The sequence below is a fragment of the Hipposideros armiger genome, unplaced genomic scaffold, assembly GCF_001890085.2.
Source record: "Hipposideros armiger isolate ML-2016 unplaced genomic scaffold, ASM189008v1 scaffold_704, whole genome shotgun sequence".
Classification (NCBI taxonomy): Eukaryota; Metazoa; Chordata; class Mammalia; order Chiroptera; family Hipposideridae; genus Hipposideros; species Hipposideros armiger.
In genome coordinates, this window is record NW_017732054.1 from 305,787 (window position 1) to 323,406 (window position 17,620).

Here is a 17,620-nt window from a genome sequence, read left to right on the forward strand (position 1 = left end):
TTGCAGAGGGATTGCTGTTTCTTCATTACCTGACTCAGTGGTGGGCTGAGCTGGTGCCTGAAAAAATGTGGAATCAGAGAAATTGTCTTACATGTCCCTTTAATTCTCTCTCCTCCCCACTTAGGCTGTCTTCTCCAGATTCCTAAGACTCTGAGGTCATACTCAGGATATCAGGAGTTTACCACTGCAGCAACTAACTTCAATGGGACCTCCACAGACAGCACCTTTTTTCTCCAAACTTGACCCTTTGAAACTGATATGTTCCCTGTCTCCCTCACCCTCAGCAAGGTGCCGTATTAGAAAGCAGGCCAATATATACTTTTCTAATAACAGTAATGAAACTATCTTCCCTGTTGTCATATGGGCTTTGCTGCACAAAAATCAGCTTGTTGTCCATTATCTCCAATGATCCCAACCACAGCCCTGCAGAAGTATGTGAGGAAAAGAAACAAAAAGAATCTTCATTTCATTGACAAGAACACTGATTCTCAAAAAGGTAAGCAATTTGCCCAAGAGCTTTGAGTCCAGACCAGAGTCCCTTCATGCTTTGTCACAGCTCTAGAGGGGGTACATCAGACAACAGATAAATGCACAGATCCTCAGAGGGTATAAACATTTCAGCATGGGGCTTTTGGAGATGTAATGGTTTGGCAAAGAAGGGGCTTTTAAGCTGGGAACTTCTGAGACTTGAGAACACTAGTGGGATCAAATAGGTGGGTCCTTTTGTAAGGCCTTTCAAATCCCACCATGATGGCAGCTGCCTACAACTCATGAAGTCAAAATCTTACCACAAGACAATAGCCTATTGGGGAACTTCCTGGGCCCTGAGCAGCAGGGAGTCCAGGCCCCCTGTAACACCTAGATGAGGGGCCCAGGTTTAGTAAGACATGAGATGGTGGGTGCAGAGCAAACACTTTCGGGCTGCATGTGTTCTTGCAAGCTGTAGGGCTCTGTGCCTGCCTGCTTCAGTACCATCCCCCACCCCAATCACTGCCCATTCCTCCCTAAGGATGTACAGAGCAGTGGGGGTGATCAGTGGCTGTGAGAAGGTATCAAGGGGCAGAAGTCACAAACTAAAAAATCCTCTTCCTAATACAGCAGAATGCAGAGATGGAGGTGAGGCATCCAGTATGAGCTTCAGGGCCCTGGTCCAGCTGTTATTCCCAGTGGGAGGGGCTTGTTCATCAGAAAGGAATTGGCGTGCTCTGGGGAAGTAAGTGTGTGTGGCTTCAGCTTAAACCACTGCTTTGCCCCTCCCAGCTGGATGGAGCCTCGGCTTTCTGAACTGAAACTAAGGATAACACTCCCGGAGAATGATGTGAAGGCTGATGGAAGCAATGGATATGGGCCTGGAGTGAAGAGCACTGTGGGACCTTCAAGAAACATTTCTTTAAGAAGACTGCTAAGAAGGTTATCTGCGTTAAAACAAAGGCTCTTTGGAAGGGATAAACAGCAAGGCTGGCTAAGAAATGAATAGAGGACTCATTTTTCTGGTTAACCTCCAGGCAATTAACCCAAGCTGCACATTCGAATCATCTGGGATGTCTTTAAAATGCTGACAGCCAGGCTCTCACTCAGAAACTGACGTAGTCATCTGAGTGGAGGTTCCCTGATCAGGACAGTGAGGCGCTCCCCCAGATGGTTCTAACGTGCAGCCAGTGACGAGAACCACACCCTGTGTGAACTGCCTGCAATAAGCTCCATTCGGAAAGACAGAGAACACGGAAAGCACAGGCCACGCATGAAAGTTTGGAGGCACACGACGGAGAGCCTCGCCAGAGTGGAGACAGATGAGGGCATTTGGGTGCCTTGAGGGAAAAGAAGTGGCAAATGGAAGCCTAGTGACATCCCAGACCTACTTCCCTGAAGCCTTGCTGGGGCCACCAATGCCTTTCTGAGCACTGACAGGAGACCTGGGGTTTCAGTGTCCATGAGGCAAAGGATAAAAGGGACAGGCTAATTTTTTTCTTATAATACAAAATAATGCTACCAATTTATGCCCATTTTGATGTCGCCACATTAAAGAATTGTTCTGTTTTATATTTATACAGCATTTCACAGTTTACAAAGTGCTTTTACATTGGTTCTCTCCCTCGAATCTCCCAGTAGCCATGAGAGAAAGGCAAGACACACACCAGTATCTTCATTTGCCACAGATGAGGAAATAGAGGCTCAGAAGATTAGGCGACATGCCTGGTTCCATGGTTATTCAGTGGCAGAGCCGGGCTATTCAGCCTTTTGATGCTTTTGTGCTTTCATGAAGCCAAAGTGCTCCTGGAGTGACACAACCCAAGAAATCTTCAGTCACAGTGACCTCTACCAAGACTCTAAACTGAAATGTGGCCATGCTCATTCAGAAAGTTCAGAGATTTAGCCCAGCATGCCTGGGACTTTTGAGGTGTTCACTGGGAGTATAGTTGACTATATCCAACTATTTGATACATTTGAACTATTACAAAAAGGCATGCATTTCTTCTAATTATTCAGATACTCTTATGCATAGTTTCCAAAACATACCCTGATATCTATACAAAACTTTCTTTGGTAATACGACTTATTTAAAGTCAAGAGAGGGCCATCCGAGTGGCGCGTTGGTTAAGAGCTGGCTTGGGACGCCAGAGGGCCCCCGTTCGGATCCCACATATGAGGGCCAGTGACACTGCCCTCTACAGCTAAGATGCTGAACAACAGCTCAACCTGGAGTTGGGCTGCCGGGAGTCACCAGTGACAATGTAGGCTGCAGCCCCTGCTGCAGTGGGTTGCCATGGGCTACCATGTGTAGCCAGCAGCCAGCGTGAGCGGCCAGCAGCCACAGTGAGCAGCCGTCCAGAAGCCGCCGACTGATCTGCCTCACCCGGGAAGAGCGCAATGATGGTGCCAACTTGGGCCAGTGAAGCAACGTCCTCCACAACTAGACTGAAGAACAAAATGATAGCAACTTGTCTGTTCCCCTTCCCCCAATTACCCAGCACTGTTCCCATCCCCTAATTCCCCAATAAAAAAAAAATCTTTAAAATAAATAAATAAATAAATAAATAAATAAATAAAGTCAATAGAGAGATAACCAAGATGGTGCAGTAGGTAAACACTGTGTTTACCTTCTCTCACAACCACATCAAAATTACAATTAATCTGCAAAACAACCATTATTGAGAATTGCCTAAAGTCAAGCAGAACTGAAGGCTTTCAACTAAGGATACGAAGAAGAAGCCACCTCCAGACTGGTAGGAATGTCAGAGACGCAGCACAGGCTGGTCCCACACCCGCGTGTGACCATTAAATATCAGGAGGGATATTTTGGCTATGAGGGTCTCCCCATCCCCTAAAGGAGCTAGAGATATCAGCCCCACCCCAACCCACGGTTCCAGCGCCAGGAAGAGAAGTTCCCATAATTTTTGGTTGTGAAAACCAGTGGAGATTGTGACTGAGTGAGACTGAATGCAGCTGCACTCCCAGGCGCTCTTCTTAAAGGGACTGTGCACAGACTTATCCACCAATGGAATCACTCGCTCTGAGCTGCAGCCCTGGGGCAGCAGTTGGAGAGGCAGCAGGGACATACAGTGGGGAACTGAGTTGTCCGGCTTGGGATGGAGGCTGGAGAGGCAATTTTCTGCTGGATGATGGAGCTGGTGGAGGCCACTGTTTCTTTATTGAGCCCTCACACTTCCCAGCGTGTGAACACAGGCGGACGCCATATCTCAGTCTCCACCATTCATTCTCCACACCCTGGCCATTTGAGACCTGGCTCCATCCAACTTTTGGGCACACTCAGACTGCTTTCAGTGGCTTTTTCATGCAGACCAATTGCCTTGGCTTAAGCTGCACTTTCCTCGGGTCTCTCAAAGGTTCACGGAACCCAAACAAGCAGCATCTGGCTTGAGCATGTCTTGTACCTCTGGCCGAGCAGCCCTAAGTGTGGTACTAGCGGAAGCCAGCCTTGGTTCGAGACTTGTCCTTTCAAGGTGTTTCCAACCACAGCACAGGTGGCAGACTTCTGTGGATTTCTTTCTGGCTCCCTCTAGGTGGCTATGGGTGGGGCACAGGGTTGTGGCTGAACTTGACCTACAGCAGATCCCCTCCAAGGTGGTCCTGGGGCTGGCGCCCCCCAGTGGCCAGATTCAAAATGAGCTGGAGCATCACTCAGCTGTCTCCAAGTATGACACACCCAAGGGGAGGATTGGGCAGGCAGCAGAGTCCTGCTGAGGCAGATCCTGCTCTGTAGGGTCAGCCCCTGCACAACAACTCTTCCACTGTAGTCAAGGCCAGTCCTCAAAACCAGTGAACGCAAGGCTCAGTCCCACCCGTTAATGTGCAATTATCAACCAAGGCACAACTGCAAGAGGAGGGCACACACAGCCCACACAAAGGATGCACCTGTAGAACGTGGCTCAGTTGACCAGAAAACCTGTGCCACTGAACCCCACAGCACACCTACTACATAAAGCCACTCTACTATGACTGAAGACAAAGCAGCCCTACCTAATACATAGAAACAAATACAGGGAGGCAGCCAAAATGGGGAGGCAAAGAAACATGTCCCAGATAAAAGAACAGAACAAAGCTCCAGAAAAAGAACTACCGTATTTGCCGGTGTATAAGACGATTTTTTGGCCCTGAAAAATATGCCTCCAAGTGGGGGGTCGTCTTATACGCCAGGTACACTTCAGATAGACTGCCCATAGTGCTTGCCCCATGCCACAGTGGCCTCCCGATGCCCGCCCACTTCATTCCACATACCGTTCAGGCATCAGCAGCGCTGCTGGGTGTATGCTCGGCTGTTATGCAATTTTGCTGTTATGCGATTTTACCACACTCGCAAAATCGCACACAGCCGACCATACACCCAGTATGATAGCGCAAAATCGCGAATCGCGATTTATGTATATGTTTGATTACATACAGCCTTGTGACAGTTTTCCTGCATGTCATAAGCATTTGAATATAAATATAAATGTTGAAATCAAATCTGATATTGTTTTACCTTTTATTTGGTGTGTGGAAGGTGTGCGGAAGAGGGGGTAGTCTTATATGGCGAGTATATAACAAACTCTGTATTTTGAGTGGAAATGTTAGGGGGTCGTCTTATACGCCCAGTCGTCTTATACGCCGGCAAATACGGTAAGCGAAATGGAGATAAGCAATCTATCAGACACAGACTTCCAAACACTGGTTATAAGAATGTTCCATGATCTCATGAAAATGGAATGGGAACCATAAAATAGAAACAGTCAGAAATAAAGGATACAATAATGGAAACAAAGAATATATTACAGGGAATCAACAGTAGGTTAGATGAAGCAGAGGATCCAACCAGAAGATAAGGTGGCAGAAAACACCCAACCAGAACAGCAAAAGGAAAAAAGAATCCAAAAAATTGAGGAGAGTTTAAGGGGCCTCCAAGATTATATCAAGCATAACAGCATTCACATTATTGGGGTACCTGAAGGAGAAGAGAGAAAGCAAGGAATTGAAAACCTATTTGAAGAAATAATGACAGAAAACTTCCATAACCTGGTTATGGAAGGAAATAGACATACAAGCCCAGAAAGCACAGAGTCCCAAACAAAATAAACCCAAAGAGGCCAACACCAAGACACATCATAATTAAAATGCCAAAAGTTAAATACAAAGAGAGAGCCTTAAAAGCAGCAAGAGAAAAGCAGTTAGTTACCTGCAAGGGAGCCCCCATAAGACTATCAGCTGATTTCTCAACAGAAACTTTGCAGACCAGAAGGGAGTGGCAGGAAATATTCCAAGTAATGAAAAGTAATGACATACAACCAAGATTAGTCTACCCAGCAAAGCTATCATTTAGAATTAAAAGACAGATAAGGAGCTTCCCAGATAAGAAAAAGCCGAAGGAGTTCATCACCACCAAACCAGAATTACAAGGACTTTAGAGGGACTTCTTTAAGATGGGAGGGGGGTTAAGGACACATGAAAGGAGAAGGCATTAAGAACAAACTGAATGTTATACAGTAGTAATGGGGATATAGGTTATAGCATAAGGAATATACTCAACAATTTTGTAATAACTAGGTATGGAGCCAGATAGGAGCTAGATCTGTCAGGGTGATAGATGCATATGGGATTGGGGTCAGGGTGAAAAAAATGGAGGCATTAAGAAATATAAATTGATAGTTAATATAATATGGGGAATATAATCAACAAAGTTGTAAAGATCATGTAAGGTGCCAGATGGGCACTGGGCTTATCAGAGGGTTCACGTCATAGACTGAGTAGATGCCTGACCTGTGCACTATACATCTGAAGATCTAAAGTAGAATAATATTGAATATCAACTATAACTAAATATATAGGTATATATAGTCATAGGATATGGAGTACAACATAGGGAAGATAATCGACGGTGTCATAACCGCTATATAAGATGTCAGTGGGATAGTAGCTCGGGGGATGGGTTATCACTTTATGAGAGGTTTAAATGTCTAACTATTATGTTGCTTTGTACACCTGAAACTAAAAATAATAATAATAATAAAATAAATAAAACCAGAAAAAAATCAATAGAGAGTGACAGTAATTGAAGATTATTATATAAGGTATCTTATTGTAGTTACGTATACTTCACTTTTACATTTTGCTCTGAGTATTTCATTTCCAAATGTTTTATAATATCTGTGCTTGGCTTATTTATTAATTCTTTATTTGTAAACATGGAAAGATCCAACTAGTTTTTGTCTCTCAGTTAAACACCTCTACAGGAGTTCAGTTGTTTGGATCACAGAGGAGATGATAAGGGGCAGAGATTCTTAACTTGTGGAGCCATGGCTGCTTTTGGCCAAGTGGTGAAGCCTACAATCTCCATCTCAGGATAGTGCTTTTAAATGTATAAACAAAAACATAACCCATTACAAAGAAAATTGATGATGGTGAAATATACTTATCAAGATATTAAAAGATTTTTTATGTGTTTCCTTAGTAACACACTAAATACCAAGATCTAGCATCAAGTCTAATAACCACTGATTTTGAAATGGTGATGAGTATAAATGATATCCCAAGATATCTGCAATAACTATAGCAAGATGAAAATATGACTTCTATTAGTGACAAAGTCACAAGCACTATTGATACTAGATACTATTGTTTATGCTTACTTTCAAAAGTGAAGGAAACACTACATTTCAATTAGAGATAGTACAAATATTTCAAGTAATGAAAAGTAATGACATACAACCATATATATATATGTTTTTGTCATCAAAGGGTACAAACCCCCTGGTAGCATATTAAAGACTCCTGACTTAAAGGTTTTACCATGTACCTAGTTAAGGAATCCTAGTACATGTCAAGCTCCTGGGACATGTAATACTTGTATTGACATGTAATACTTCCCAAAATGTATTCACTGGAGTACCAGTTTTAGGAAATATTAATAGCTATCTGTCGTGGGTTGAATTGTGTTCTTCAAAAAGATATGCTGAAGTGTTTATCCCTGGTACCTGTGAATATGGCCATATTTAGAAATAAGGTCTTTGAAGATGTAATCAAGTTAAGATGAGGTCATATTCAATTAAGATGGTCCCAATCCAATGACTGGCATCTATGCAGTTGTCAGAAGAGAAGAGAAGAGATGAGATACAGAGACACACAGGGAGAACACATGTTATGATAGAAGCAGAGATTGGAGTGATGCATCTGTAAGTCATGGAACACCAAAGATTGCCAGCAATCCAGAAGCTAAGGAAAACCAGGAAAACCAGAAGCTAAGGTAAAGGCATGGACCAGATTCTCCCACTTAAAGCCTTCCAAGAGAACTGGCCCTGCCAACACCTTAATTTTGAACTTCCAGTCTCCAAAACTGTAAAAAAATAAATTTCTGTTGTTTTAAGCCACCCAATTTATGGCACTTTGTTACAGTAACCCTAGAAGACTAATATACTTCCCTTAGAAAAAAATCATTTGAGGTCAAAAGTTTAGGGAACCCATAAACCATTAAGTTTCCCTTTTGGAGATATATCGCCCTGTAATATCAGTGATTTTGAAGACAATGCTCATTAAAGTACTAGTTTAACTTAGGGTGTCCCCAAATTTATTTACCAAAAAAACAAAAACAAAATAATTTTATTTGTGGTACAGGTAAATAATGATGTTTGGTGGGGTACTAGATGTACCAGGAGTACAATAAAACAACAATCAAATTTATAAAGGGACTGAAAACCATATAGAATCCCGAAAGTATAGAAGACTAGAACAGATAGATGCCTTATAGCTCAATTCATTTCTGCCACTAATTTTTTTTGCACATGAGAAACCTGAGGCTTAGGAGGAAAAAAAAAAGAGGGGGTTGGGAAAGGGGGTGTTTGCCAAAATACAGATGACACACAGCCCTAGTATTTGCATAATTGGAAGACAAATTTATCATTAGATACTGAATTCTTTCAGTTAAGTCAATACAGAATTTCTTTCTGAATAAGCCCACCCTATCATTTTATAAACCCATCCTATCTAAAAGTTGAGTTCTACTTTCCAAACAATTCAAACAATTTAACTGAATTTCTACTCATGAAGGTGGGCATTTTAAATTATGCATAGCATGCACTAGGGGAGGTATTTGAGACCAGTCTATGCTCCAGCAATGTGACAGTCCCTCAACAGCTTCCCTCCAGGAAATAAACAGCAGCCTCCTCAGGCACTCTGCCTACCCTTGAGGGAGCAGGTAGCCCCATCACCAGTGAGCACAGGTGTGTGAGGGTGTCTCTAGGAAGACCTTGGGCTCAGGGAGCTTCAGGGATATGATGAGTGGGCACAGTGTTTTGAGTCGGGTTGCTTATGCACAGAGCCTGGGACGAGTACACTTGTCCTGAGTGGTGATTTATGAAGAGAGCAGCGCTCTTAGGACAGTTTAGGAGGAAGAAAGGGAAGCATGTAGGGGAGGGGATAGGTCTGCCCTGAGACACTCACTTCTCCACCAGGATCCTTATGTTTTAACGTTTGCTCGTGCATTTGCCCAGTTCCAGTTTTAAGCCACCAAGTTGTGCTGCATGTGAGCCCGTTCTGTACATGCTCAGGAGAGATGAACAAACACAGAGAAATTTTGTGAGCTTGTTGTTAAACTATTGGTAGTTTGAAATTAACACTGTGGGAATATTTTTACACCATGGGAATCAGCAGACGTTATAAATCAGGGTTATTTTGTAGTTTTTCCGGAGAGCTGGCTTCCCAGTCCAGCTCTGTCACTGACTAAGGACGTCTGCTTCCCTCCACCATGCTTTACGACATTTGTTCTAGGATTGTGGGCCCCTGGCCCTCCTGTCTTTCTAACTTTAGCTTGCAGAGTCTGTAATCTTGCTGTGGGAAGCAGGCTTCTTCAGCCTGACATAACCCATTTGTGAGTGCTTCCCACTTGCAGTGCAAAGGGAAAATGAAGCCCTATTGCCAGAAACAGGGACACAGAGACTTTGGGTGTAGCGCCTTAAAAACACTGCTTCTCCAAAGCAGCAGCCCCAGGGGCTTTTCAGCTTTGTCATTTCATGCCCAACATCAAGTGGTTCTCAAAGAAAAGAAAGTGCAGAGAGCCTGTTCTCTTTCTGTGGTCTGCACGAAGCAGGAGGCTCTATTTTCCTGCAGTGTGGCCACGGCTCTTCTGCCAGCCTGTCCCTGCTTGGAGCCCATTCACCCCTGGTAGGAGTGTCCCAATTTCCATGCAGATGGTGGGAAGCCCGGCCAGTGGTACAAGTTCCCAGCTTCCACAGCAGTACGAATGAATGACTCTAATGTGTGTCTCTTTAGGCACTTGACTCACTGCCCCTTCCTTTATTCTTGACATGCGGCCAAGATACTCTTCTGATTTTCTAATCATCCCCTGTAACAGCCTTGGAAATCAGCTGTCTCCCCTCACCAGACACATGTACTTATGCCAGATGAATGGAAAAGAATACTGATTTAATTCCCCGTTCAGGCAACTTGGACAGTAACAAGGAGCAACTCAGACCTGTTGAAAATTCTTGCTGGCTGGCCATTTGTGAGTCATATTTACATGACCCTGAATTGCCTTGCTTGAGGTAATTGCACAGTTTGGCCTGCTGCCTCTACAACTGGCTCATTTTGGTTATGGAGGCCACTAAAATAGTGATCTGAGGCCACTGGCCCATTCAGATCAAGGGGCAGCAAAATTGACATGAAAGCAACTGGCCAAATTAACCAACAAAAAGGCGAATTTGATGCTGCATGAGAAATATAACCTACACAAGTTTTTGGAGATCGGTTAGTTTGAAACAAGAAATTGTTGATATTTGACTATTTTAATCTTTTTTAAAATGATCATTTTATACAGTTCAACCTAATAATTATGTCCTCTTCATTTTCAAGTAATCACTAATTTAACATCTCAAGATCATTTGGGCTGGGAGTGGGGCAAAGCGCTGCCAGTCAGTAGGAGAAATAAAGAAACCATCTCTTCCATCTCTTGCTATGGTTCTGATATCTTCTTCTCAAGTATAGTTTAGTGAAAAGAGCTCTGGTTTAAGACTCGGGAAGCCTATATTTTAGCTTCAGTTGATTTCCTGTATGGCCTTTGACAAGCCATTCCTCCTTCAAGCCACGTTCTATTCAACTGAAGCAATATCATAAACACTCTTGTGAGGCCAAAATGAACTGATGGATGGGAGTATAGCTTTTTAAAGTGAAAATTACTATGTAATTTATAAAGGCTACACATATTGTGGTTATCAAGCAGCATTGATGTGTGAGTGTGTGTACTCCCTCAGGAAAGAATACATTGTGAACACAATCGTAACTGATTACTCCTTTGTTCCAGTGTCATTTCTGATAGCAAACAATGCCAAAACAGTAACAAATTGCCATTGTATTTTCCATTAGTCATCAGAGTATAAAAGATTTGATAAATAGCAAGAAAACACATTGGCTTTTGAGGTGGGGAAATCCATGCAGTGACAGCAGCAAATTACATTTCTTTGAAGAAGATGTTGTCATGGTTCTTAGAGATTATTTGCTCAGCTGCCGAGACATAAGAAAACTCCAAGGAGCTTTTAAAGACCATACGTGTGAGATGAGCAGTCTGGGGTCCCCACCCAGCCCCCCGCCCCCTTGTTCCAGCGTTAGTATGACAACGCTGGGCAGCTGCTTCAGCACGAGCTTCTCTGTGCAAGAACAGACTAAAACAGCTTCCTTAGTATTCCTGAACAACCTGGGGGCACCATGTTTTGGGAGTGGGCATGCCAGGAGGTCGAGGATGTTCTTTCAGTACCTCTGTTCCTGTACTTGTCTTTGCTTCTATGCAGCTGCCATCTCTTCTTCCGCTTTGGCAACAGCCGGGCAGATGTCTCCCTCTGGAGACACTGCCAGCTCCACTCCGCTGGCAGCTGTTGCTGCAGCCCCAGGAGACCAGCATGACCATGGGCCCCCACCCATGAGCACAGCACATCTGCAGAGCATCCCTTGCCCCTGGCTGCAGGCCTGCAGTCTCAGCTCCCTGCTGTAAAGGAGGGTCCCAGCTGGCACCACTGAACACAATCTCTTTCCCTTCACTAGGAAAGCATCTATCCATTTGACTTTTCACTTCTGAGATGTCCCACTCTGCTATAGCAATACAGTGTTTCCCAGATACACACTTGTCTTTAACATTTCCAGCTTTAGAGAATGGTTTTTAAATACTATTGATGACCTTTCCAAAGTTTAAATGGGTTAGCTCTCAGATATTGAGGAAATGTTTTTCTAAAGATGAAATAAAAGAATATCAATACTTTGAAGACATTATACTAAGTGAAATAAGCCGGTCAGAAAAATACAACTACAGTATATTTCCACCTATATGAGGTTCCTAGAGTCATCACATTTATAGAGACAGAAAGTAAAATGGTGGTTGCCAGGGGCTGGGGGAGGGAGTATGGAGAGTTTCCATTTTGCACGAAAAAAGAGTTCTGGAAATTGGTTGCACAACAATGTAAGTACCCACACCACTACTAAACTGAACACTTAGAAATGTTTAATATAGTAAATTTCATGTTATGTATAGTTTTCCACAATAAAAAATTTTCTTAAAGAATACCAAATCTAGAAGTAATAAACTTCACAGAGATACATATATCAGAGAGGCTGTAGATAAGGAGGCATTAAAAAGACCCCTTCAAATAGAAATAAAGTTATCTCATTTTTAAAACTGGAAATTTTCTTTAAGAATCTTGTCATTCCTAATTGCATTTATAAAATTATTACACAAATACAAAACCAAAAACAAGGTAAAAGCTATGGTCTGAATGTTTGTCTCCCTCTAAAATTCATGTTGAAATCCTCACCCTCAAAAGTGATGGTATTAAAGGTGGGGCCTTTGGGGGGTGATCAGATCATGAGGGTGGAGGCCTTCTGGATGGGATCAGTGCCCTTATAAACGAGGCACCACAGAGCTGCCTTGCCCCTCCCACCATGTGAGGGTACAAGAAGTCTACGACTCAGCAGAGGGCCCTCACCTGACCATGCTGGCACCCTGATCTTGGACTTCCAGCCTCCAGAACCCTGAGAAATAAATTTCTGTTGTCAATAAGCCACCCAGTCTGTGGTATTTTGTTATAGCAGCCCAAATGAATTAAGACAGTTGACATGCAATAATATTATCTAACACCTTTGGTAAAAACAAAAACAACCCCTTCTCACAGTTGCTTCTCCTTACCTACAGAGGCTTTGATTTAGAGATGGGATCTGAACCAGAAGTTCAACTCACAATAGTTGTTCAGTTTATAATAGGATATGCCTCTGCATTCACAGAACAGAGAAAAGGGTAGCCTAGTTTTTTGTCTAGTTCCTCCTTCCTCAGGATCAAAATTTGAGTTCTCCTCAATGCTACATCAAGTCCTTTGATCTCAGTTTTGACCAAAATGGAAACCAGGATCATGAGAATTCCTTGGGGCTAGTGGTGAAAGGCATTTCCCCTACTCTTGCCAGTGTCTCGAGGGGGGCATCCTTCCACAGTGAGTAATCACAGCTCCATGTGACAAAACAAAACAGCACCTCCCTTTTCTTTAACTGTGGAAGTAAATCAGCTGAAGAAAATTTAAATGAAAGCCAGTCCATAACTCAGCTTCCCAAAGAGATGTTTCTTGACATTCTGACCTCTTTCGTAAGTTACTCCAACATTGAATTTCCTCAGAAGTTAGTAGGACTTCTTTGTTTGGATCTACACTTCAGTAAATAAACAAAACAAAAGAAAACAAAAAAAATGGCTCAAACTAAATCTAGACAGGTTCCAGATCTGCCCTTGCATCTGCTGTAAACTCTTCAGCAAGCTTTCCCCCTCCCCAGCTCCGACCTGCAGCTCCCCAGTAAGCTTGTTCTCAGATGGGTTCTGCCTGGCACAAGAATGTAAGACGCTGCCTGAGTGTGTCAGGAAGCTGCCTTTGTGTCCACAAGTTCTTGCTGGTGGTGGTCACTTCTCTGCCCTGTTTCTGCTCCTCTTTTCCTCAGCAGTCCTCCTAGAATTCCAGGTTGCTCACCAGCCAACCTCTGGACCATGACCATTTTTATGCCCTGATTTGTGACCATCCCTGTCTCTAACTTGACAGGCAGACTTCAGTGTTTCTCCACATTCAGTCCTCTCCACACCTGCTTTGAAGCCGAGGCCTTGCTGTGACCAAATTTATCTCGATTCTATGGGCTACCTTTGAAAAGATGACCATTGTTCATAGCTTCTGGTTGTAGAAGGACAGAAAAAAGAGAAAGGAATGAGAGAGAGAGGAGAGAGAGAGAGAAGAGAGAGAGAGAGAGAGAGAGAGAGAGAGAGAGAGAGAGAGAGAGAGAAAGAGAGACTATATAATAATGTTTTTTCCCAAAATTCATAGTTCAGTTAGAACTTACTGTGTACAAATATAGAAGCAGTGGTCAACAGAGTAAATGCCAAAGGAGGAGCACCAGCAACTAACCACACCCACTGCTCCCACCCACATGTAAATATCTGTGTTCTCAAAGAACACTGCATTCCCTCATCCTACCACTTATCCCATAAGTGCTGGTTTATCAGAGGACTCTACACTCCTTGTGAACAAGAACCCTCTCCTAGTGTATCCCCAGCATCCACCACAGAAGGTGAGAGAAGGAGCCAATCACCCAACACTTGTCAAAAAATGAAAGAAATTGGAGCCTCAGGGAGGGTCTGCAGAAGCTGTTTGTGTGCCAGTGCCGGCTCTGAAGGCCATCCACGAGGCCACAGTGGGCAGACTTGGGTTTTCCCTGGAAGGACCACGGGCTCAGGACCCATTAGTGCTGAACTGTTTCTGTCAGGGCAAGGCTGTGGAGTCCTGTTTTCCTAGATGATGAGGAACAGAGTGCTAGCAGAATTGCATGGCAGCCATTTTCCAGTAAATGGGCAGAGCGCTTGCTGCCCCTCCTCCTTTTCTCCAATCTCATGAACCTCTTGCTCTCAGGAGAGCAATTAGTCACACCTTGTATACACTGTGTTAAATAAAGTGGGTCATTTATAAAGTTGGGTTATTCTCCAAGCACAGAAGCAGATTCCTGAGCATGTTATTGTGATGAGTGCAATTAACGAAATGCTCTTCTGGCCAAAGTGTCCAATGAAATGAGATCAACAACTGCCAGAATGGGCTGTTCAGACCCAAAATGAATGGTCTTTATCCAGTCCAAGATAAAAAGCCACGTTGCTTAATGTCCTCCACATAAGGGAACCACCGGAACAGAGTTTGGGATAGTAAAAGCACGGAAGCAAGGTACCATTTTAATTTTCTCTTTTCTTTCAGTTGTTAACACTTGTTTTTAAAAAGTTTTCTGTTTATCCCGGTTACCATTTTTGAAGCATTTCCTGTCAACCACTTTAGCAATCAGTTACACAGGACTGAGTGTTTGCAAAGCGTTGCTCTGGGGGTTGCAATGTGAGCAGAAAGGATTGTGGCTTTGATGCTGCCAACGGGGATAAAATGCTTCTCCTTCCTTTCAGAAGGAACTAACAGAATGAAATGGGAATGAGAGGGGCTAGGAAAATGACCTTGGACTTCTTAGTGACAATATTTTGGAATCATCACTCTATAGAGAACACAGAGAGAGCACAAATCCTTTCATAGATTGCATGAAATGAGTACTTGGATTAACCTGTTTGTGAACTTTAAGAACATCCACAATGATTTTGTGACCATTCTGTGATGCTGTGCATGATTAGTCAGTGTGGCAGTAAATGTGGCCTCATCATCTGAGTTCAAATCTTCCCAGCATATTCTGAAGACTCATCACTTAAGTTGGGCCATCAATTAAGAAACACTGTGCAACCCAAAGATCCATTCCAAACATCCAGTGTTGTTCATGGGGAAGATCCAACTGAAAAGAGATGAGCTGAATGGATTGGGGGCCAACACTGCCTTTGTCTTCCCAGAATGTAGCTGGCTGCCTGGAAGAAAGCACTGCAGCAACTGTTCTGCCTGCAACTGGTCCAAAGAGCTGTCGTTCCTGCTTTGAAACCTTGGCATGACCTCTAAGTTTTCCTTACTTTCCTCCTGCATCACCCAAACCATGGCCAAAATCAGCTTTCTCATTTTTTCATCTGGCTGCTCCTTAAATTCTGATGTTCAGAATCCAAGCAGGGGAAAGTACTTGCTGGGCAGACATCACCCCCAGCCTTTCCGTTGTTCATCCAGCTCTGGCCCATCGATGAGGCCTCCTCCCACTAAGAGTTATCTTTTTATCTTTGATCCAGACCAAAATCCTCACACAGTCACCAAGGAAGGGCAAAGGTGCTGCAATGGGCAGGCTCTCCTTTCATCACGGACTGGCACATGAGCTGAACTCAGCTAGGCTGGGGAGCTTATGAGGCTCAGGCTGGCACACTGAATCACCTAACCCCCTCACCTGCATGACCTCTCAACTCTGTCCCCTTCTTCCCAGGCACCCCCAGAAAGCCTCTGCCTCAGAAAGCCAAATCCAACTCCTCAGCATGGTACTAGAGAACCGAAAGCCCCCCATATTCAAATTCTGGCTCTGCACTGGTATGACTCTGAGCCATGTAATGCACCTCTCTGATCCCTCTTATCCCTCAATGACAGCACTAACAGACACCTCTGAAAGGCACACAGTGCCTGGTCCATTATGGCCATTTGGTCACCTGCCTGTCTGCTCACACGTGCATCCATGCCCTTTCCCTTCTTTTTTGTTCATGGACTCTTTTGCCAAGTGGCTTTCCAAGCGTTTAGATCAGCAAAAGGCCCTGGGTATGGGGAAGGGCCAGGGTTTTCTCCCTCTTGCCTCAGGCAGTATCTCTGACTGTGGCTCCATCTCCCACAGCCTCTCTCTATGGTCCCAGCTCCAACTTGGGAAGCCTGGACTGGTCTCATTTCTACCTGGTGCCCCAGCTTCTGGACTCTCAGTAATATTGATGCTAAAGCTAGTCTAGGCCTCTTGCTTTGTTAAGCTCTAATTTACCTCACCATCCCTTGTGTGGTTTCTCAGCTCTTTTCATATAATAAATTCCTTGTATTAAATTCTTTCTGTTGAAAACATTTTGGGTGACTTCTATTTTCTGGGTGGACCATGAGTGATTGAGTGGCCCTCTCCCTTCTCCCTCATCTATGAATCCAGGTCATTAGACACCCAACCTCCTAGAACACCTTTTTCCTGATTGGTCCTTACCATATCCTCTTTCTGCTATTCCACACCCCTCACACATACCCAATTCCCCTCTCCCCATAATAAAGACCATCCCCTGCCCAACTGGCTGACTCCCCACCCAGCCCCTCTCTGTCTTCCCTGGCTAGGAAGGCCTTAAACATTTTCCCACCAGGGGAAAACAGCCCAATCCGGATGGACACACTAGTCTGCTAACCCTGGTGGTACAGGTAGACAGCAGCTGCCATTGTGCTAAAACTTCCAAAGTAAACAAGCTCAGGGGCTTGCTGTCAACAGGTGCTCACTGGCAGGTACATCATGGTAGCTAAGAATTCTGGCTAGAAAGGGGGTCATGATTGAGAACTAAACTCCAAGACCTGAGCTGATATTCTGTCCTTGGAGCTTTAACATCATTTGTCCCAGAGAAGCCCAGATTTTACAGAGTAAATTTTCTCACCTCCAAGACTTACTCCACCTTACAATATAATCTTCATTGAGACAAGGGCAAGCAGGCAGTGGTGTTCTCAGCAATGTCCAGGGTTTCCAGGCATTACACAATAAGGAAGTATTCCTCCCCAATCAGTTCAGCAACCCATTCAGAGGACTCTTTTATGTCCCTATGCCCATACTTGCCTTGCCAAAAAGCCTGGTACCAACCCGAGAGTTGTTTGAAACTGTATTCAATACATCCTCCATAATCTCTGCAAGGATTTGGAATGGCTCTATAACAATTGGTCTGGGCATATTGTTACTCCTTGCACCTCACCTTTAGAAATATCCCTTTTCCTCAAAGAAACAATTACTTAAACTCAGCTCTAACTGTGACAAAATCCTGTTAAGTGGCAACCTCTGTGACACAAGCCTAAAGAAAGCTTCCCTGGGGCCGGCCGAGCGGCGCGATGGTTAAGAACTGGCTTGGGACGCCAGAGGGCCCCGGTTTGGATCCCACATATGAGGGCCAGTGACACTGTCCTCTAGAGCTAAGATGCTGAACAACAGCTCAACCTGGAGCTGGGCTGCTGTGAGTCACCGGCGA